Source organism: Heteronotia binoei, chromosome 14 (genome assembly GCF_032191835.1).
Source record: "Heteronotia binoei isolate CCM8104 ecotype False Entrance Well chromosome 14, APGP_CSIRO_Hbin_v1, whole genome shotgun sequence".
Classification (NCBI taxonomy): Eukaryota; Metazoa; Chordata; class Lepidosauria; order Squamata; family Gekkonidae; genus Heteronotia; species Heteronotia binoei.
In genome coordinates this window covers 14,330,888-14,352,452 of record NC_083236.1, presented here as the reverse complement: position 1 = coordinate 14,352,452, position 21,565 = coordinate 14,330,888, and the positions used below count along the sequence as shown (strand labels likewise).

At 48.9% G+C, this 21,565-nt stretch overlaps 1 protein-coding gene across 1 annotated transcript in view; it reads right to left on the bottom strand.

Annotated features, from left to right (window-relative positions):
* CYSTM1 (cysteine rich transmembrane module containing 1) overlaps positions 1-21,288 on the bottom strand; it is a 72,815-nt gene extending 51,527 nt beyond the window's left edge. The window contains exon 1 of the mRNA XM_060253617.1: positions 21,168-21,288. The gene's annotated coding sequence lies outside the window, so the exon portion shown is untranslated. The remainder of the gene's footprint in view (positions 1-21,167) is intronic.
* Positions 21,289-21,565: the final 277 nt, after the last annotated feature.

The following is a 21,565-nucleotide window of genomic DNA, read 5'->3' as shown; positions in this document are numbered from 1 at the left end:
CTGCCCCCTGGATTCCTGTCCATCCTGGCTCATGAAGGCTTGCCAGGATGGTATTAGGGACTCTCTGGGTAATATTGTTAATCTGTCCCTGACAAGTGGGAATTCCCAGAGATGCTAAAGGAGGTTGTAATTCACCCGCTTTTGAAAAAACCTTCACTAGACCCTGGTGTGTTAGCTAACAGACGCCCAGTCTCCATCTTGCCGTTTCTGGGAAAGGTAGTTGAGAAAGGGGTAGAAGGCATCTGGACCAAGACGGGTCGGCGTTGCTGATTCTTCTTGACCGATCAGCAGCGACATGGTCAACTATGACCTATTGACCCACCTCCTTGCCATTGCCGGGGTACAGGGGGTGGCCTTACAATGGTTTTCCTCCTTCCTCTGGGGATGGGGACAAAGGGTGATGCTTGACGAGCAGACTTCCCTGCGGCACCCACTTATATGTGGAGTGCTATTCTCTCGCCTACATGCTCTTTAACTTGTTCATTAATAATTTGGAGTTGGGAGTAAGCAGTGAAGTGGCCAAGTTTGCAGATGACACTAAATTGGTCAGGGTGGTGAGAACTAGAGAGGATTGTGAGGCACTCCAAAGGGATCTGTTGAGACTGGGTGAGTGGGCATCAACGTGGCAGATGAGGTTCGATGTGGCCAAGTGCAAAGTAATGCACATTGGGGCCATGAATCCCAGCTACAAATACAAGTTGATGGGTTGTGAACTAGCAGAGACTGACCAAGAGAGAAATCGTGGGGTCGTGGTAGATAACTCACTGAAAATGTCGAAGTGTGCGATTGCAATAAAAAAGGCCAACGCCATGCTGGGAATTATTAGGAAGGGAATTGAAAACAAATCAGCCAGTATCATAATGTCCCTGTATAAATCGATGGTGCGGTCTCATTTGGAATCTCTCGGCTTGGCTTCGCGAACGAAGATTTAAGAAGGGTGCAATAGTCCACGTTTGCTGCAGGCTCGCTGGTGGCTGACAAGACCAATGCAGGACAGGCAGGTCCGGCCACAGTGGCTGCAGGGAAAAGTCTGATTTGGGGTTGGTGCTGTAGCAGTGCGATTCTTCCTCAATCTCCTTTTGTCCTCAAGACCAGCTATGCGTGCGTTCTCAAAGGAAGAGACAGCCTGGTGGATGGTGTGCCTCCATGCTTTGCGATCTGAGGCTAGGTCAGACCACTGGTGATGGTTGATGTGACAGGTGCTAAGGGATTTCTTCAAGGAGTCCTTGTACCTCTTCTTTGGTGCCCCTCTATTTCGATGACCGGTGGAGAGTTCGCCATACAGGGCAATCTTGGGAAGGCGGTGGTTTTCCATCCTAGAAATATGCCCTGCCCAGCGCAGCTGCGTCTTCAACAGCAGTGCCTCGATGCTGGTAACCTCTGCCCGCTTGAGGACTTCAGTGTTGGTCACAAAGTCACTCCAGTGGATGTTGAGGATGGTGCGAAGGCAGCGCTGATGAAAGCGCTCAAGGAGTCGCAGGTGATGACGGTATAAAACCCACGATTCGGAGCCATAGATGAGGGTTGTCATCACAACCGCTTTGTAAACATTGATCTTTGTGCCTTTTTTCAGATGCTTGTTGCTCCACACTCTTTTGTGCAATCGGCCAAATGCACGGTTTGCCTTTGCCAGCCTGTTGTCAATCTCCTTGTCGATCTTGGCATCTGAGGAGATGATGCACCCCAGGTAGCTGAACTGCTGGACTGTCTTCAGAACTGATTCACCCACAGTGATGCAGGGAGGGTGATAATCTTCCTGGGGTGCAGGCTGGTGGAGAACTTCTGTCTTCTTCAGACTAACTTCTAGGCCGAATAGCTTGGCAGCCTCTGCAAAGCAGGACGTCATATGCTGCAGAGCTGATACCGAGTGGGAGACGAGTGCAGCATCATCAGCAAACAGTAGCTCTCGGATGAGTTTTTCCATTGTCTTGGAGTGTGCCTTTAGTCGCCTCAGGTTGAACAGGCTGCCATCGGTGCGATAGCGGATGTAGACACCATCGTCCTCATCTAGATCTACTGCGGCTCTTTGAAGCATCATGCTAAAGAAGATCGTAAAGAGAGTTGGCGCAAGAACGCAGCCTTGCTTTACACCTGTGCCTATTGGGAAGGGCTCCGAGAGGTCGTTGCAGTGTCTGACTTGGCCTCGCTGGTCTTCGTGTAGCTGGATGATCATGCTGAGGAACCTTGGGGGACATCCTAAACGTTCCAAGATTTGCCACAGGCCTTTCCTGCTAACGGTATCGAAAGCTTTGGTAAGGTCGACAAAAGTCACATACAGACCCTTGTTCTGTTCCCTGCATTTCTCTTGGAGCTGCCTGAGAACAAATACCATGTTGGTGGTGCTCCTGTTAGCTCTGAAGCCGCACTGGCTCTCTGGGAGGAGTTCTTCTGCAATGGTGGGCACCAGTCTGTTCAGGAGTATTCTGGCAAGGATTTTGCCTGCGATGGAGAGCAGGGTTATCCCCCGGTAGTTGGAGCAGTCTGACTTTTCCCCTTTGTTCTTGTATAGGGTGATGATGATTGCATCGCGAAAGTCCTGTGGTAATTTGCCTTGTTCCCAGCAGGTGACAAGTACTTTGTGAAGTGAGCTATGTAGTACTGTGCCCCCATGCTTCCAGATCTCTGGTGGAATTCCATCAACTCCTGCTGCCTTGCCACTTTTCAGTTGCTTGATGGCTTTAACAGTCTCTTCTAGGGTGGGGATCTCATCCAACTCTGTTTTCACCGGTTGAAGTGGGGTGAGGTGGATTGCTGAATCTTGAACTACGCGGTTGGCACTGAAGAGAACCTGAAAATACTCCGACCACCGGTTCAGTATGGATGCCTTGTCTGTGAGGAGCACTTGGCCGTCTGCACTATGCAAGGGACTCTGAGCCTGATATGATGGACCATATACTGCCTTCAGGGCTTCGTAGAACCCTCTTAAATCACCAGTGTCTGCACACAGCTGGGTTCTCTCTGCAAGCTTGGTCCACCACTCGTTCTGAATGTCTCGAAGCTTGCGCTGGAGGTTGCTACATGCAGCGCGAAAGGTTGCTTTTTTCCCAGGACAGGAGGGCTGAGCAAGATGTGCTTGGTAGGCAGATCTCTTTTTTGCCAGTAATTCTTGGTTCTCCCTAGGAGGCGGAGGACATCTTGGGTGCTTTCCCACCGTCCAATCAGGGAGGCAGGAATCAAAACTTCCTCTTCCTGTGGCTGTGGGGAACCACCCATCTCCAGTTCCTTTCCTGCCTCGACAGGGAGAGCATGTGCTTAGGATAGGTCCTATCCCTTTAAGTGCCTTTCCTTTCAAAAAAAAAAAAAAAAAGATCTTTCTTCCTCCTTCCTTCTATTCATCTTACCAAGCTTTCTCTACTGCTTCTTTGGATCCTTATTCACCTGCCAATACTTCTTCCTTGCTTCTTTGCTTCTTGGCTTCTCTGCTCCTGGGGATTCTCGAATCCCCCCCCCCCGAAGAGAAGCGGCGCGCCGGTGGCTCGGGCTGCACTCAAGCCGCGGCGCGGAACAGATGGCGCGCAGGGCAAAGGACGCTTGCCCCAACGAGGACTCGGCTGCCTGCGCATCGCGCAGGACCGAGAGGCCGCTTCCCGGAGCCGGCATGACCACGGGGCTTGCCGCGGCTGCCGGCAACGTGCCCTGTAGGGGCAGAACAGGGAGAAGATCCGAAGAGGAGCGAGCGGAGCGGAAGCGGCGCTGGTCGTCCTCGGCAGCAGAGGAGACTTCCTCCTCAGAGCGCCGCCCTGGCCACGAGGGCCATTTTGAAAAGCGCAAACGCACACGGAAGGACGGGGACCAGCAACTGAGCAGCCTCCAGGGGCGGGGAACCCCCCATGCCAACCTCCAGGCGGGAGATTTCGACACCTTCTAGGTGCAGCCGCAGCAGGAGGCCACGCAGACCCTCCAGCCCCAGACGGGCTTGGGTAATGTACCCATGATGGGACCTTCTCTGTTTTTCTGATTTCCTAGAATCAATCAGGCAGACTGTAGGAGCTGCAGTTGAGGCAGCCACCCTCAAGAGGCCAAGGCCCTCTAGCCCACCCTCTCCTCCCGGGTCCCCCTCACCCAAAAGGTCTAGGGAACGGGGCTCCCATTACAGGGCCACCAGAGACTCCATAGCCGGTGACTCCCTGGAGGGCGAGAGATCCCAGTACTGGGATCACTCAGATGAGTCAGAACAGGGGGAAAGGGAGGAGGGCGAACTCATATCGGATGAGGAGATAGAGGGTACGACTGTACCAGAACCCTCCTCACGCTTCTTCAGGGCAGAGGAGTTCCAATCCCTCTTACCCAAAGTGCTGGCTGCTCTGGACCTCCAAGGGTCGCCAGAGGACCAGGAGGTTGTCAACCCCCTGACTAGCCCCAGGAACATACCCAAGGGGAACTCAGAGTTCTTCCCCAGGCACCGACCCTCTGACAGGATCTTCCCCTTTCCAGAGTTCTTCGAGCGCCAGCTAAGAGCCGAATGGGCAAAACCAAGTACCAGCAGGCAGGTTCCCAACTCTTTTAAGAAGCTATATGAGCTACCTGCCTTTGCTAATAACTTACTGCAGGTTCCCCTGGTTGATGCACCTGTGGCAGATCTACAGTCCCAGGGTCTACTAGCAGAAGATGCAGAGTTCCCCACTTATGGCACAAGGTATTCCTTTAGCAAGGACTTGCTCCAGACACTGCTACATGAGCAAGCCTCAGCCCTTTACGCCAGAAATTTTCTGTCTTTAGCTCATCCCATTTGGGGAATTTGAAAGCCAGAATTCTGTGGAACCTCAGGGAATGGTAGTCCCGCATGGGCAGGCAAGGTTCCTTTGTCTCTGAACCTCCCCCCCTACCCAAAGGAAAATCTAACATCTAGACTTGAATGTCTCTTAAAACAGAGAGATCTGGCTTTATTAGGTTTAAAGGTAACAAGGGCGCCTTTTCCCTTGACTAAATAAGAAAACATACAAGCAATGACTTGGACTACAATTAGACCAGGCCATTTCTCCAGGTGAGGCCTGGAGATCTCCTGGAATCCCAGCAAGGGTTCCAGCCTGCAGAGTTAGTTTTCTCTGCAGGGTAATGGGAGCTTGATGTAATATATTTAGGTTAACCCTTTAAAGATGCCAGCATCAAGTACCTGAGAAAGAGAGATTGAACTAGTTTTTATTCATTCAAAGCATTTATAGCAAAATGTAAGAAACTGACCAGTTTTAACTTTCAAATTGGCTGAATGAAAATCTGTGAAACCCCCAAGTTCATCTTTCTCTCTCTTGCTTATAAAGTCAGGAAATATTTATTTCCTCAGTTCTATGAAATTTAAATGGTATAGCCTCTGAGTTTGTACAGAGTGCCTGCAGATTAGCCCAAATAGAACTGGCTAAAATATGCAAATGCTCAGCACTCCTGCCATCAGGAAGAAATGCTAATTGTTCTCCCTCTTGCTCAATGGAGATCTGTAGCAGTAAAGATTTGATAAGCAACTAAGGCAAAGGAATAGAATTTTAAATGCATTGCCCTGAGAAATTAAATTTTTGTTTATCTCAGGTCTCCTTAAGGTACAAGCAACTCAGTGTCTTTGAGAGAAAGCCTCATTTTCTTATAGACCTATAACTAGCTAGTGGCAAGAGGAACCACAGTTTTTGGTTTGCCACCATTCTTGTACAGAACTTGTCCCAATATCTTCCAGTGGATGGCTGGCTAGGAAAGTTTTCTTGCAGAGCCTCAGAAAAGATCAAATTCAGTGTTTGTAATATAAGAGGTGTTGCCTCTCCTTCTCAAAGGTCACAGTAACACAAGACAGCTAACCTCAAATGGGCAAGTTTGTCATTTAAATCTGAAAGTACAGAAAGTAGAACCTCCAGCTGCAGGAGCAGCAACAACTAATGTAGTACTGATTGGCAAATCTCATGCAGACCCTCTTGAATTAAACTCAGCCAAATTCAGCTTGAGTTAAAGAAACTGGAAAGAGTTACAATTTTGAGTCCCACCCAGGCAGAAAGCTCATTATTCTCCTCCTCCACCTTTCCTTTGTAAAAACTTATCAGGGTCAGATAAGAGTACTGGCCAAATCCATTGTGTCTGTTTTTAGCCTTTGTTAAGGTAAGCATTCACCTAATCCAAGAGGGAAGGAATTTTGGTTTGTCTGTTCAAACCTTCCCCTCCTTTCACATCTGGAGGGGGGGGGAGGGTGGAAATAGTGTGGAAATACAGTTGAGGTATTTTTGTGCTATTTTGAATTCTCATCTTCTGATTTTGGGTCTAAAAAGATATAATTTCAAAAGCTGTTCATTACCAAACTTTTTTAATATTGCAGTCTCTCACAGAGACAGCCTCTTCCCAGCCAGAGAAATACCTGGATGGAAGATGTGCATACTACTTTGTTTTTTGTAAGGTTGCCTGTCTCCAGGTGGGACTCTCCGGTTGGGGGGCAACCCTCAACGAGATCCCAACACAGGGCCAGTGGTCGACCAGGGAATCGAACCTCCCAATCAACCTACTAGAGCTTCGGGCAGTTCGCCTAGCCCTCCTACACTTCCAGGACCAGGTCTCAGGCCAACACGTCCTAGTGCGAACGGACAACATAGCAGCGAAGGCCTACTTAAACAATCAAGGGGGGTCCAGGTCCAGCTCCCTCTACAGGGAGGCCGGAAAACTGTTCGGCTGGGCAGAACTTCATCTGAAGTCAATAAGAGCAGAACACATCAAGGGGGCGCACAACGTGCAGGCGGACTGGCTCAGTCGAGAGAGCATCCAGGCAGGGGAGTGGTCTCTCAACAGGACTATATTCCTACAGATAGTGGATCACTTCGGCCCGCCAACCCTGGACCTCTTCGCATCTCCGCAGAATCACCAGCTGCCCCGGTTCTTCACAAGGTACTTTCACAGTCAGGCGGAGGCCACAGACGCCCTAACATCCCCGTGGCCTCAAGGTCTCCTGTATGCCTTCCCGCCAATCCCGGTCATCCCAAAAGTTCTCAGAAGGATCAGGTCGCTGGGGGCAGAAGTCATCTTAGTTGCGCCCTGGTGGCCTCGGCGTCCCTGGTTCTCTTCAATCCAGCAGATGTCGGCGGAGCAACCCCTCCACCTACCAACCGGGCCGGACATGCTGCTGCAGGGACCAGTGTGGCACCCCCGCCCAGAATGGCTGAGATTAACCGCGTGGAGGTTGAGAGGAGATCGCTACTAGACCTAGGGTACACCAGCGAAGTGACGAATACCATCTTAGCATCCAGAAAGGAATCCACGACGCGGATCTACAACATGTCTTGGAAAGCCTTCCACAGGTGGTGCCGGAGAAAGAGTGTGGATCCATTACACCCTACTGTTCCCAGGGTGCTACAATTCCTTCAGGATGGGCTACAGTCCGGCCTGAAGCCAGCCACCCTCAAACGCCAGATCGCGGCACTGTCATCAGTACTTCAGCAGGTGGATGGTGTATCCCTGTCGTCTCACCCTCACATCCGACGGTTCCTTAGAGGGGCTTCCTTAAGCTCCCCACCGCAGACCCATCGGTTCCCGACCTGGAAGCTGAACCCAGTGCTGACCGCCCTAACAGGTCCACCCTTCGAACCACTCATGCAAGTGCCCTTAAAGATGCTTCGCATGAAGACGATTTTCCTGGTGGCGATAACATCGGCCAGAAGGGTCTCCGAGTTAGGAGCTCTATCTGCTAGGAAGGAGCTATGCGTGTTCCACAAGGACAAAGTCGTACTCTACCCGGATCCTACCTTCCAACCAAAGGTGTCATCCAGATTCCACCAAAATCAAGAGATCAACCTACCATCCTTTTGTCCGGATCCCAGACACCCCAAGGAACGAACCTGGCACACCCTGGACGTGCGCAGGGCGATCAAAGTCTACCTGATTAGAACAGAGTCACTACGTAAGTCAGACTCTATGTTCATCAATATCTCTGCACCCAGATTGGGGCAAAAGATGTCCAAGTCGGCCATTAGTCATGCCAGTAAGCAGTGCATAGCGGAGGCCTACAAGGCCTTGCACCTCGAGGTTCCGCCTGGGATCACAGCACACTCGACCAGAAGCGCAGCCGCCAACACAGCCTTCAGCAGGAACGCCTCAGTCGAGGAAGTGTGTAAGGCAGCTACGTGGTCGTCAATCTCCACCTTCGTTCAACACTACAAGCTGAACTCTTACGCGTCGGCGGATGCGGCCTTCGGTAGACGAATCTTACAGCATGTACTGCCTGAGTAGGGCGATCCCTCCCTAAGTAACCTACTGCTCTAGGAGCACCCAAGATGTCCTCCGCCTCCTAGGGAGAACGACCCTTGGCACTTACCGTGAGGGGTCCTTCTCCTAGGAGGAAAGGAGGACATCTTGCCCTCCCATCTATCGCCCTACCTCGGGCAACTGAATTCTCCACTGTACCTAACTACATCTCTACCAACATTTGATGGCCTTCGGGCCTGTTCCCTACTTTTCCTATCAATAAAGTTTATACCTTCGTCGATCGCCCATCTCCTTTATGGGCACCGACAGACTAATAGTTGTTGTTGTTTCACTTGTTAGAAGTTTTTATTTTTATAGATACAGTTAACGTTATACTGCTGCTCGGAGTCACCCGAACTGAAGATGGGTGGTTCCCCACAGCCACAGGAAGAGGAAGTTTTGATTCCTGCCTCCCTGATTGGACGGTGGGAAAGCACCCAAGATGTCCTCCTTTCCTCCTAGGAGAAGGACCCCTCACGGTAAGTGCCAAGGGTCGATCTCTTGATTGTTCTCATCAAACCAGTCCTTGTTCTTCCTTGTGGAGAACCCGAGGACTTCTTCAGAGATCTGCAGGACGGTAGTTTTTAGGTGTTCCCAGAGTGCTTCTGGAGAAGGGTCTGTGGGGCAACTGAGGTCCTCAATTCTTGACTGGAGTTTTGCCTGGAAGGCAGCTTTAACTTCGGCTGACTGGAGGCTGCCAACCTGAAACTTCCTCCGAGGGATACCTCATCTCCTGGGTGTGGGTTTAAAGTGAAGACGGAGATTGCAGCGTACAAGACGATGATCCGTATGACATTCTGCGCTGGGCATTACTCGGGTGTGTAAGACATCTCGAAGGTCTCTCTGGCGCACCAGAATGTAGTCGATAAGGTGCCAATGCTTGGACCGTGGGTGCATCCAGGTTGTCTTCAGACTGTTCTTCTGCTGGAAGATAGTGTTGGTGATGGTGAGCTGGTGCTCCATGCAGAATTCTAGCAGGAGGCGCCCGTTGTCATTGCAGTTGCCAATGCCGTGTTTGCCAAGTACTCCTTTCCAGGCTTCCGAGTCTTTACCTACTCTGGCATTGAAGTCGCCAAGGATGATCACCTTGTCCTCTGTAGGGGTCTTCCGTACGAGGTTGCGTAGATCAGCATAGAACTTGTTCTTTTCTGCAGGATCTGCTTGAAGGGTTGGGGCATACACACTGAAGAGTGTTGCATGCTGCTTGTTTTGAAGTGGGAGGCGCATGGACATGATGCGATCTGAGTGACCTGTTGGAAGGTTTTCGAGTTTGGAGGCAATGGAGTTCCTGACCATGAAGCCAACGCCAGAAAGGCGGCTCTCAGCCTTTGACTTACCCGACCAGTAGAGGGTATAGCCAGCACCGTGTTCTTGAAGACTACCTTCCTCAGGGAAACGGACCTCACTGAGAGCTGCTATGTCGATATTCAACCTGAGAAGTTCGTGGGCAACTAGAGCAGAGCGTCGTTCAGGGCGACCACTGCCTACTGTGTCAAGCATGGTTCTGATGTTCCAACACGCAAGCTTTAGTCTTTGCACACTTTGTGAGGCAGGTGCATGCCTTTTCTTTGTTGTTATTTTTCGACCGCAAGTAAGGATGCCCGTTGACCGCGGCTAGCCAACTGGGGTGGGGGAGACGAGCTTTGTTTAGGCCACCTTTTCTAGGCCCCTCTCCGTGTGGAGCAAGCAGTGCTGTCCCTAGATAAGGCTGCTTGGTCGTTCAGGGTGCTGCCGAAAGATGCTTTCGTCTCCGGGTTAGCATCAGGCGACCAATATCCTGAACCGCCTACATGCAGGATCGGGACTGCGGCTTCTAGTGGCACCTTCCACCTGCCGTTTCGCCCCTTGCCTATCGCTGCAGGACTTGATGCGTTGTGGGTTGTGTGTGTGGATATGCCCTTCAGGCCTGCGCAGAGGAATTTTTTAGGTGAAGCGCAGTGTGCGCGGTACTGGCTCCACCCTTTCACCTGGGGGTCATCTGCCATGGCCCAGTAAGCCGGGACGCCGGCAGTGAGTCCTCCAGGTGGTAGGTGTTACATTAACGAGCTCTATCTGCCCGGGTTTGATGTTAGAGTTTTCCTTCTCTTAGGCTGACGAAGTTGGTGGGCCCAGCCTGCCCATCCGGTTATACCGCCGGACAATTCGGTCGCACCATGACGTAGCAAACTCTGTGAAAACGGGGGGGACCAGCGAGAAGGTGTTGCTACGGATGCAGTAATGCAGGAGAGGCCATTGCAGTGACCATCTGCCAGGCATAGCCAGACAGTGACCACGCGGCATTCACTACACCGGGAGAGGAGAGGCTATGTATTGCGCATGCACTTTCCCTGGGGGGGTAGGATTCCCAGAGGGAGCCCACCCCCCCCCCCCACCACCCCATTTGGAATACTGTGTACAATTCTGGTCACTGCACCTCAAAAAGGATATTATAGCATTGGAAAAACTGCAGAAAAGGGCAACTAGAATGATTAAAGGTTTGGAACACTTTCCCTATGAAGAAAGGTTAAAATGCTGGGGGCTCTTTAGCTTGGAGAAACGTCGACTGCGGGGTGACATGATAGAGGTTTTACAAGATTATGCATCGGATGGAGAAAGTAGGGGAAAAAGTACTTTTCTCCCTTTCTCACAATACAAGAACTCGTGGGCATTCAATGAAATTGCTGAGCAGTCGTTAAAATGGATAAAAGGAAGTACTTCTTCACCCAAAGGGTGATTAACATGTGGAATTCACAGCCACAGGAGGTGGTGGCGGATACAAGCACAGCCAGCTTTAAGAGGGGATTGGGTAAACATATGGAGCAGAGGTCCATCAGTGGCTATTAGCTACAGTATATATATGTGTGTGTGTGTGTGTGTATATGCACACATACACACATATATTGGCCACTGTGTGACAGAGTGTTGGACTGGATGGGCCATTGGCCTGATCTAACATGGCTTCTCTTATGTTCTTACATTATTTAACATCTATATGTGCCCCCTTGCCCAGATTGCCCGTGGTTCTGGGTTGGGTTGTCACCAGTATGCTGATGACACCCAACTATCTGTTGATGGATGGCAGACAGTCTTCCACCCCTGAACAGCTGTCGGAGGCATTAGGAGCCGTGGCTGGATGGCTACAGCAGGGTCGACTGAAGTTAAATCCAACTAAGATGGAGGTCCTGTACCTGACCTCTGTCTTAGCTGTATTGTAAAGGAGGGGTGGGTTCGTGCATCCAGCTCCCAGCCCTAGATGGGGCCACTTTGGTACCGGCCCAGCAGGTGTAGAGTCTGGGAGTGATTCTGGATGCCTCCCTTTCCAAGGAGGTCCAGGTCACAACAGCTGCACGGTCTGCCTTCTTCCATCTATGGCAGATCAGGCAACTAGCACCATACCTATCCTGCCAAGATTTGGCTACAGTGATCCATGCAATGGTCACTTCCAGGCTGGATTACTGTAACTCCCTCTACACTGGCTTGCCCCTGAAACTGATCTGGAAACTGCAGCGGGTGCAGAATCCGGCAGCTCGCCTGCTGACTGCATCACCTATATGGGTGAGCATACGGCCGGTGCTTTGCGACCTGCACTGGCTGCCTATAGAGTACCGGATCCATTTCAAGGTGTTAGTTTTGACTTTTAAAGCCTTACATGACCTGGGACCAACATACCTATGGGACCATCTCCTTCTATATACAACCCGGAGGTCGCTTCGTTCGGCCTCCTAGGATCTTCTGACAGTCCCCGACCCAAGGGATGCCCATCTTGCCTCTACCAGGGCCAGGACTTTATCAGTCCTGGCCCCGACCTGGTGGAATCAGCTCCCAAAAGAGATCCGGGCCCTACTTGGCCTACTGGCCTTTCGTAGGGCCTGTAAAACGGAGCTGTTCCACCAGGTCTTTGGATGAGGCAGCAGGCATCCATCCATTAGATCGGTTGGCCTCCCCCTATGCCTTTATGGCCCACTGCATCACTGTATTGTGGAGCTATATCATTTCGTCCATATCACCTTGCTGAACTAACTTACTGCATGTACTGAAAGTTGAATTTGGTTTTTATTATGATTTTATTGTGATTTTAATTAAAATTGTTGTACTCTGCTCTGAGCCCCCCAAAAGGGGGAAGGGGCGGAAGAGAAATAAACTAATAATAATAATAATAGGTTGGGCTCATCAGCAGACCATTACATTTTTAAAGGCATCACTTTAATTATCTATTATTCCTCTATTTGCAAAGGAGATACGGCAAACAAAAAACAAACAAACTCAGGGCAAGAATATGCAGACAGGGACTGGCACAATTCTCAGTGACTCAAACTGAGTTATATGAAACAAAGTAAGGAAGCTGCAGCCAAAGATGCAGATGACAGGGAGCCCAACCCCTGACACCCTCACCATGACACTGTGCTGGAAACCAAGGGATGACACTTGTCTGAAGTATCTCAGGCCAAGGTGCACGTGAATCCAGCTCAGGGTTCCACAGCTTGGTGCTTACCAACACCTTTTTGGTACCCACCAAGTGTTTTGAGAAAGTAGGTGTGGCTAGAAGGGGGCTCTTGCCCATCAGAGCTTCTGATTTGCCGCTGAAGATCTGAATGGCTATGCAGATTAAAACAGCACCATTTTAGCAACAGCTGCCACTACAGTGTTCGTCTTATTCGCTCATCTCTTTTCCAATGTATTTTTAAACTACCCTTCTCCCCTGCACTGGACTTCCTCTTTGTATGCGGTTACCTCCTATGGCAGCCACTGTGTGATTGTGCCTACCACCTTGTGTCACAATTCCAGATGTGCCCACAGGCTCAGAAAGGTTGGGGACCCCAGTCTAGCTGAATAGTATGAAAGGCTTTTGGCAGTAAAGATGAGCATTCAGTCATAAACAGGACATGTTGAAGGGGAGGGACAGCGGCTCAATGGTAGAGCATCTGCTTGGTAAGCAGAAGGTCCCAGGTTCAATCCCTGGCATCTCCAAAAAGGGTCCAGGCAAATAGGTGTGAAAAACCTCAGCTTGAGACCCTGGAGAGCAGCTGCCAATCTGAGTAGACAATACTGACTTTGATGGACCAAGGGTCTGATTCAGTATAAGGCAGCTTCATATGTTCATATGTTGCCCAAACAGCTTTTCTGCATCAGATAAATCAGACATACTATGGGATAATCACCACAATCTCATGGAACAATCTGGGCTACTACCAGAAGTATGTTGTGGCAGGGATCCTATGGGCGCTGTTAGGGGAATCTATTATCTTCTGGTTCATCTCCTGAAAATGAAGCTTCCAAAATGGCAGATGCCTTGGGAGTAGGACACAATTCTACCATATCCTGGGAGCTGCAGAGTCATTCTGCACTCTACTTTTGTGGGTGTGTATGCTGAGGGTGAAAATCAAAAACTTCAATCCACCTGGTGTTATTACTCCCACCAACCAGGAAAAATAGAGGAAGAGGACCATAAAGAAATTTCCTGAATGATATGCTCAGCACTAAAGTAACGCCTGCATGCTCCAAGAAGTGGTGAACTGCCAGCAGACCTGGCCATGCAGACGCATTCAGCAGTAGTCTTGAATACTGTAACATGCTGTATGCAGGGGTGCCCTTGAACGTAATAATATTTATATCCCGCCCACCCCGCTGCAACAGGCTCAGGGCGGCTCACAGCATATAATAAATACATAATTACAATATAAAACATTATATCAATACAATATAATTCATTAATTACCTTAAAACCAATGTAATGTAACTCATACTTCAGCCAATGCAGACTGCAGCAGCCCATTTGTGTCCCATCATTCTCTGCAGGGAACCTATTATACCAATTTTGAGGTTCCTACACTGGTTGCCACTTCTTTCCAGATACTGCCAAAGGTGCTGGCATTTACTGTTACAGCCCTTCATGACATGGACGCATACACCTGAAGGACACACGCCCCCCCCCCCCCTTCCCAGCAGCAGTGCTGCAGTTCTCAACAGGACATTCTCTATGTTCTCCCTCTATTGCCAAAAGCAATCAGCCATTGCCTGGGACCAAGCATTCTCATTTGCTACCCCACTCCCACTTCTTTGGAAAAGCTTACTGAGAGAGGCACAGAAAATCTAGTATGCTGATGACAGTCAGCTCTTCCTCTTGTTGGACAAACCAGCAGCTGCTTTCTCTTCTCTGACTCAGTGCCTGGACGCTGTCGTTTAATGGTCAAGGCAGAACCAGCTGAAACTTAATCCATCCAAGACTGAAGTCACATGGCTGAGTAAGACTGGGCCTGTCAGGGGACTGCAGCTTCTGGCTCCATATGAAGTCCAGCTCTTATCGCTGGACTCTATAAAGAGTCTGGGGGTCTGGCAGGATGCATCTTACCCTGGACAAACAGGTGTCTACAGCAGCAAGGCAAGCAGGCTTTTTTCCTATCTATCTCAGGTCTGTCAGCTGGCCCCTATCTGCTCCAGTTGGATCTAGCTACAATGATTCATGCCACAATCACCTCCAGAATAGACTACTGAAATTCATTAAATGCAGGACTGCCCCTGAAGGCACTTCAGAGACTTTACTTTGTCCAAAATGCAACTGGCCATTAGCACATATATAGCCTGTCTTGAAGTAGTTACAATGGCTGCCTACTGGTTTCCAGTTCAAATTCAAGGTGTTGGGTTTGACCTTTAAAGCCCTAACATACCTGAGGGACCGCCTTTCCCTTTATGATTCTCCTCAGTGCCTGTGGTCATCATCTTATGGCCTAGTAGTAGTGCCAGGTCTTTGGGTTGCATGTTTGGCATCAACCAGGGCAAAGGCTTTTTCATATGTAGCCCCTTCCTGGTGATGAGACCTGGGCCCTACAGGATCTCACTATGTTCTGCAGGGCCTAAAGGCCAAGCTTTTCTGTCAGACCTTTCCCAGTTAAGTGTGTTTTGGGGGCTTAATGTCGGGTCCACCAATATCATTGTAAATTGTTTGTTTATACTCGGTATTTTATATTGTTTTAACTATAAATATTACCTCTGTTTTTATACTGCGGTGAACTGCTCTCAGCCCAACTTTGTGGGGGAGGGATGGTACATAAATTGAAAAAAAACCCTCATAACAGTTCTTATTTGTTTTATGGCAGTATTTGTTCTTGGGGTTAAAATAGTGTTTTGATGGCCAGGATACTGACAGATTTATAGCTGGCACAGCATGTATGTATTTTATGTTAATTTTGTTTTCAAATGTTACATAATGGATGCTTTTCGGTTGTCATCCATGCTGGGAGAAAGGCAAGCCTTCAAACATTTTCAATAAAATAGACTCTTAGGTTTCCATCAAGATGGCACAATTTGAGACAACAAAGGTAAAAGCTTCTGTAGCACCCTGACCAGTGTCATTGGGAGGAATGACTGATGGCAAGTACCTTTAGGAGGAGGTCTCAGGAGCTCTGGCTTCTACTGCCCAGAGAAGGCAGGCAGCATAAACACTTTTCTTCCCAGGTGACACCATTTGGATACTATCGACCAACTGCCCCCTTCCATAAGAGAAAGAATTTTAATTATGCTATTTGTTCCAAGTCTGTACAGTAACATTTATTCCCCTGTCGATCGACACATGCTGCAAACTCCCCAAAACACGCAGTAAAGAAAGTTATCTGGCGGCGATTCCTCGGTGTGAATAGCTCTCACAAACTGTTGCCTATTTTATATTCAGAATAAAGCTGAGGACACAATACACTGATAAGTTATACACCCACTATGCTATTGAGATGGTAAGCAATACCTTCCATGTCAATATCTAACCAGACTGTCTGCAATTACAGGGAGACCTTTCAGCTTCCATGGAGCACCAGAACAAGGAAGCACTTGTTATCCAAAGGAAACGCACAAGGAACCAAGTTATACTGAAACAACCAGGGGTCATTAAAGGAGGCAATTTTAGAACTAAGTTAACAGTCTGCCCTAGTGCACTGAAATAAGATTTCCTATACTACCACTTCCTAACAGACATTCTTAGAACAGCTCAAAAGTAGCATGCTCTGAGGAGAAAACAAGACGACCAAGAGCCTAACCAGACATGACAGTGTCCTTGTGTATATTTACAGGTACCTGAAAGTCCTGCATCTGCATGTGTGGGCAACCAAATCTTCATGCTGCCCCACTTCATGCCTGTGACTCCTTTCTGTTCACCTTGTTCATACAACTGAGTGCCTTATGTGTGTGCTGCTTGTATACCTCCAAGTCACTGAGAAAGCAATGCAAGGCACTGACTTTGTTTACGCTTAGACTGGACAGCCTTTGTTTTATGAAATGCCAGTATGGTGGGAAAGCAGCACTGCAGAAAGACATTATTGGCTGGTATCCACATGTTTGGGCTTTTCTGTAGGCTGTGGAGGCAGGTGAATGTTGTCATTTTGGAGGGTATTGTTAACAGATGTGCCGATTCAAGCCTATGAACAAGCAACACTACACACAAAAGGTTACCTGAACACAAGCTCAGTTTTTAAATAATCCAATAAATGGCATTGGCAATATACTATCACCCGGTATCATTACTGATACCGGCAACATGGTCAAAGCAAGGATGAGAAGCCCCTTATTTTGAAATACAGAGAATGCTCAAAATGTCAAGGTAATCAAAGTCTCATACATACTGTAATAGATACAACCAGAAACATAGGAGAACAGTTGCTGGCCTTGACTAAAAAGAGGGCTTTAAGTGTACCCCTGTATCTGAATCAGGCCTGACCAGAATCATCTGGAACAATACACACACAGATCAAAGAAACATTCATTTACATAACAAAAATGCCATACCTGATTAAATCTCAAGAGACCACAGATCAAAAATGCCTGTAGGATGACCAATAAACTGAGAAAAAGAAAACAAGCAGCTAGAGAACACTATTATTGCAGCAGCATTGACTGCTCCAGCTAGGGCTGGGTTCTCAGCCTATAAGTGTGGCTATCAAGGCTGTTATGCGCAAAGCTGCATTCACCTAGGAGTTATTTGCCTTCCAGCACTACCCCATTTAGATGTTCAAGACAGCAAACATGGAAGGTACCAGAGAACAGCAAGGCCTAAGGGGTGGTGGGGTGGTGGTGGGAGAGAGTGTTATACATCATTTTCAGACTCACCAACACCACTTCTCATGTCAGCTCAGTCCTCACAAGTGTTCTAACAAAACTATTGTAGAACTCATGTCCTCTCTTGTTTTCAATATACTTCTGTATGATCTCATGACCTCCAGCCCAAGTTTGTTTGGTGACAACATAATGTGTGTGGTTGTTTTTTTTCTTTCACTGACCTTTGGGTACCCATGCCCAAATTACCAATTAGCTCTTGTTTTACTGCTCTATTTGTTAGATATGTTTGCTTCACTTTGGCACAACATGGGCTTTCACAATTATTCTTCTGATCTTGTAGCATGACCTGCCAGCAAGTGTTAAAAAAGCCTGTGAAGTAGTTCTCAACAAGTCTTTGGCTGAATGTATGGGACTGTATTTTTTTACTGTCCAGGTTTTTGCCACTGATTATTGTTGTGATTTTATTTTATTTTTTTGTATTTTTAACTTTTGGGCTTTGAAGACGTTGCGAGCCATCCTAAACCAGTTTTGAGAAAGGGAAGATAAAAGTATTTCAATGTAAATATTTTTGTACTACCCATTAACCTATATGGGAGAGAGATTTAATTCCTCATGCGGACACACAGCATGGAAATGTTCCAGTTAAAGCTGTCTTCTCCCTGCTTCCCAAGGAAGTGAAAAAGAGAAGGTCTTTAAGCAAGGGCTGTACCTACAAAAGTGTACAATAGCTATCCATTCGTCTGGCAACCTAAAAATTTTGGAGCCAGGCTTGTTTTTCAGCCGTTAGGATTCTGTATTCGAATGACCATTATTTCCAGTGATTGCTACAGCAAAACCTAATACCTTTAAGCTTTCCACAGTGTCTCAGTTTATTAAAGCAATGACAGGTGTTGTGGTATATCCATAAATACAGAGGGTAACTCTGGTCATCATCACCACAATGAACAGTTGACCTAGCTTCTTCCCAGATTCTTATAGTTCAATTACTACTTTTAAAAACTCCACTTAATTCAATATCAGAGCCAGCACAGAAAGCAACAGATTAAGAAATGAATTCATCCATGTAATATTAAGCATGCACATAAGAAATGACACCTTTATTCACATGTGGTTTTTACGTCATTCAACAAAACATTCTGATGCAAAATAATAAAGACGCTTTGGGTTGGATCTAGGCAGCTTTATTACTCAGTTTCCACCAATTCCCCTTGTTATTATGGCCCCCATTCCACATGACCTTTTTCCCCCCTACAGGACACATTCTAAATATGGAGGACTGTTAGTGGAAGTACTGGTTGGCTAAGGAAAGTAGATTCTATGGTATTAAATACCACTGAGGTCCCTCCTCAAACCCTGTCCTCCCCAGAATCAGAGTTGGCAACCCTCGGTAAGAATGTTTGGTTTCCCAGTTCAGCTGCAGTTAATATTCTGATGAGTATCGCTGGAGTTTCTAAAGAAATCTGTCCAACTGAGATAAGAAGCAATTCCTCATACTGCTCCACCCTTCTTCTTTAGAAATGGAAGAGGCGCAACTGTGTCACGTCACTACCATGAGATGTAGTAACACAAGACAATAACATATGACATCATTACTTACGGTTGTTGTGGTCCAGTTTCAGAGCAGCTCCCTATAAATAAGTCTTTAACTGGGTTAAGGAAGGCAAGACAGGACCCGGCAGGGATTACTCATCCCACCCTTGCAATTCATGAAAGCACCTTAGCTACTATATTTAACACAAGCATCTTCCTCAATGACCCAACTGGTGCCCAGAATATTGTGCTCAGATGTGCTTTGTTTCTTGTTGCAACATCACCAGTTAAAGGTGTGGAAATTCAACTCCACTCTCCAGAAAAGGGAAGAGGGGTTCGGCCAGGAAACATACTAATGACGCTACCCTCTGCTTTCCGTAAACTGTACGTGACTTTCTGTTCAAAGAAGACACAGTGAGAAATGCACCCAATTCAAGGGGGTGCAGAGCAAGAAAAAGTTACAGTGTGGCCAGGAATATTACCTGCCGCAAGTAGCAGGAACCAGAGTCACAGAATTACCTCAAAACATATCTTGTCAAGAAGCACAGAATAGCCCCACAGGTGGGTTAGCAGTTTCTCACAATCGTAAGAGTTTACCATCAAAAAATATTCATCCAGCATTTGCTGCACTAGAGGAACACTATGCAGCAATCACGCTGCTAGCTAGGCATTTTGTACATATTGTCTCTTTTTTTTGTTGTTGCAATCTTGTCTATATTCCAAGGCACACAGGGCACCATAGTTCAAATGACTGAACTTCCTGATATCTCCCCTTGCAAAAACAACAAACTCCATCAAGAGAACAGATGAATGCCTGCAGTTTTGCTTTCCTCAGTGGGCTGCCGGTCTGTCATCTCCAGACACAGGTATGGAGTGCTAGGGAGTGGTTCAAGTGTCAGACTAGGATCTGAGAAACCCAGGTTCAAATCCCCATTCTGCCATGGAAGCTTCCTGGGTGACCTTACATCAGTCACCCACTGACCAGCTAAACTACCTCACAGGGATAGAATACAAGAGAGGAGAACAAAGTAAGTTGCTGTAGATCACCTTGGGAAGAAAAGCAGGGTGTAACTAATGTAAATGACCACCCATCTTATTCCAGCTACAGAAGAGGTACAACTACAGCATCAGCTAAGACTACTCAAATCATTTTCACCCAAGCTTGTTCCAAATGCACATCAAGTTTAAAAGGCAAAAATCCTCAGCACTCAAGTCTCATGCCTCCGCTTCCCCACCCCCACCACTGGTGCTAAAAGCACTTAACATACACTCAGTGCAGTCCAGAAGAGCCATCTTGCTAGCCTGTTGCAGGAAACACAACAAGGAGTCCCATGGGTTCGTTCAAGAGCATTGGATCAGTGGCAGCATCAGCTTTAGCCCCTTGGACAAAGATGTAACGTAACATTGGGCAACACTGCATCCCACAAAGCCAATACCGGCTGATGGAAGAAGCTTCTGCCTCTATTCGCTCCCCTATATCAGTAGCCCTCAACCTTTTTGGTACCAAGGACCAGTTTTGTGGAAGCCAATTTTTCAACGGACTGGTGGGGGAGCTGGGTTTTTTGCTGCCCCAGGCTGCCCCCACCCCATCTCTGCCCCCCATGGAAGTCTTTAAATGAGTAGGCAAAGGTCTCTGCCTCACTCTGCGGCCTGGTTGCTAACAGACCATGGACCGGTACTGGTCCGCGGCCCAGGGGTTGGGGACCCCTGCCCCATATTATCCTCTCAACAACCCTGCCAGGTAGGATGGAGCACGAGGGTTACCTCAAGATCACCCAATGAACTTATCTCCAGGCCCTACATCTCCCTTGGTACCTGCTGTGTTCCACAGCCCTTGGTCCTCTGCTGCTCAGGATCTCCCCCTTCCCAACCGCACACACAAAGTGCTAACAAAACAGACTCTGCTACACACACACACACAAACTGCTAACGCAAAAATAAAAGTTCACCTCTCAGGGGCCTCCGCGTTTAAGCTTTCCCAAGAAACAAACTCTGGCTAACACAAGACGCCCGCTCCCTTCAGCGGCAAGGCCCACGGTTGCCAGCTCCAGTTTGGGAAATTCCTGGAGGCTTGTGGGTGGAGCCGGGCGAGGGCAGGAGCCGCAGAGCCCTCCCGCCACAGCAGCCACCTTTGCTAGGCAAGCGGGGATAACGAGGGATGCTTCCCAGGTCCCCATCCCCGGCACTGCGGCATGCAGGCAGCCCCACGCCACCCCCCTGCCAGCCATCACGAGCAGCGCCCTCTCACGGGAGCCCGGGGTACCGCGACCGAAAGGGCAGCTCTCGCTCTCTACCCCCCGCCGCAGGAGCAGCGCCCCTCCCTCCCTCCCCCTCAGAAGGAAGAAAGAACCAGGGCCCGGCTCAGGCGCAGCCCGCCCTCAGGCCAGCGTCTCCGGCACGGCTCTCTCGCGCCTCACCTGCTCGCCTCACGAAGCCGCCTCAGCCGTCAGCGAAGCACCGAATGACGGCTAGCAGCCTGCGCGCGCGCCTCTCTCCCTCACTCCCTCCCGCCCCGCCCCCTTTAGAACGGACGAGCGCAGATACGGCCCTGACGTCACGCCAGGGGCGGGGCCACCTCGGCCGCCGGGGAGGAGGGGGCTCTGCGGCACGTCACTGCGCGCCCGAAGCGGAGCGAATCCGCGACTTCTCTTCCCCCCCCCCCTCTCCCCCGCTTGGGAATGGAGTGACGTTTTCGGGCTTCCCGTGTGTGAATGCGCATTGCGTGCACAGCCCCGTCTGTTCCCACCCCCACCCCCGCCAAACACGCACGCGCTTTGTGGCGGGCCTCCGCGAGCTGCGCGTGCCGGTTGCTTGG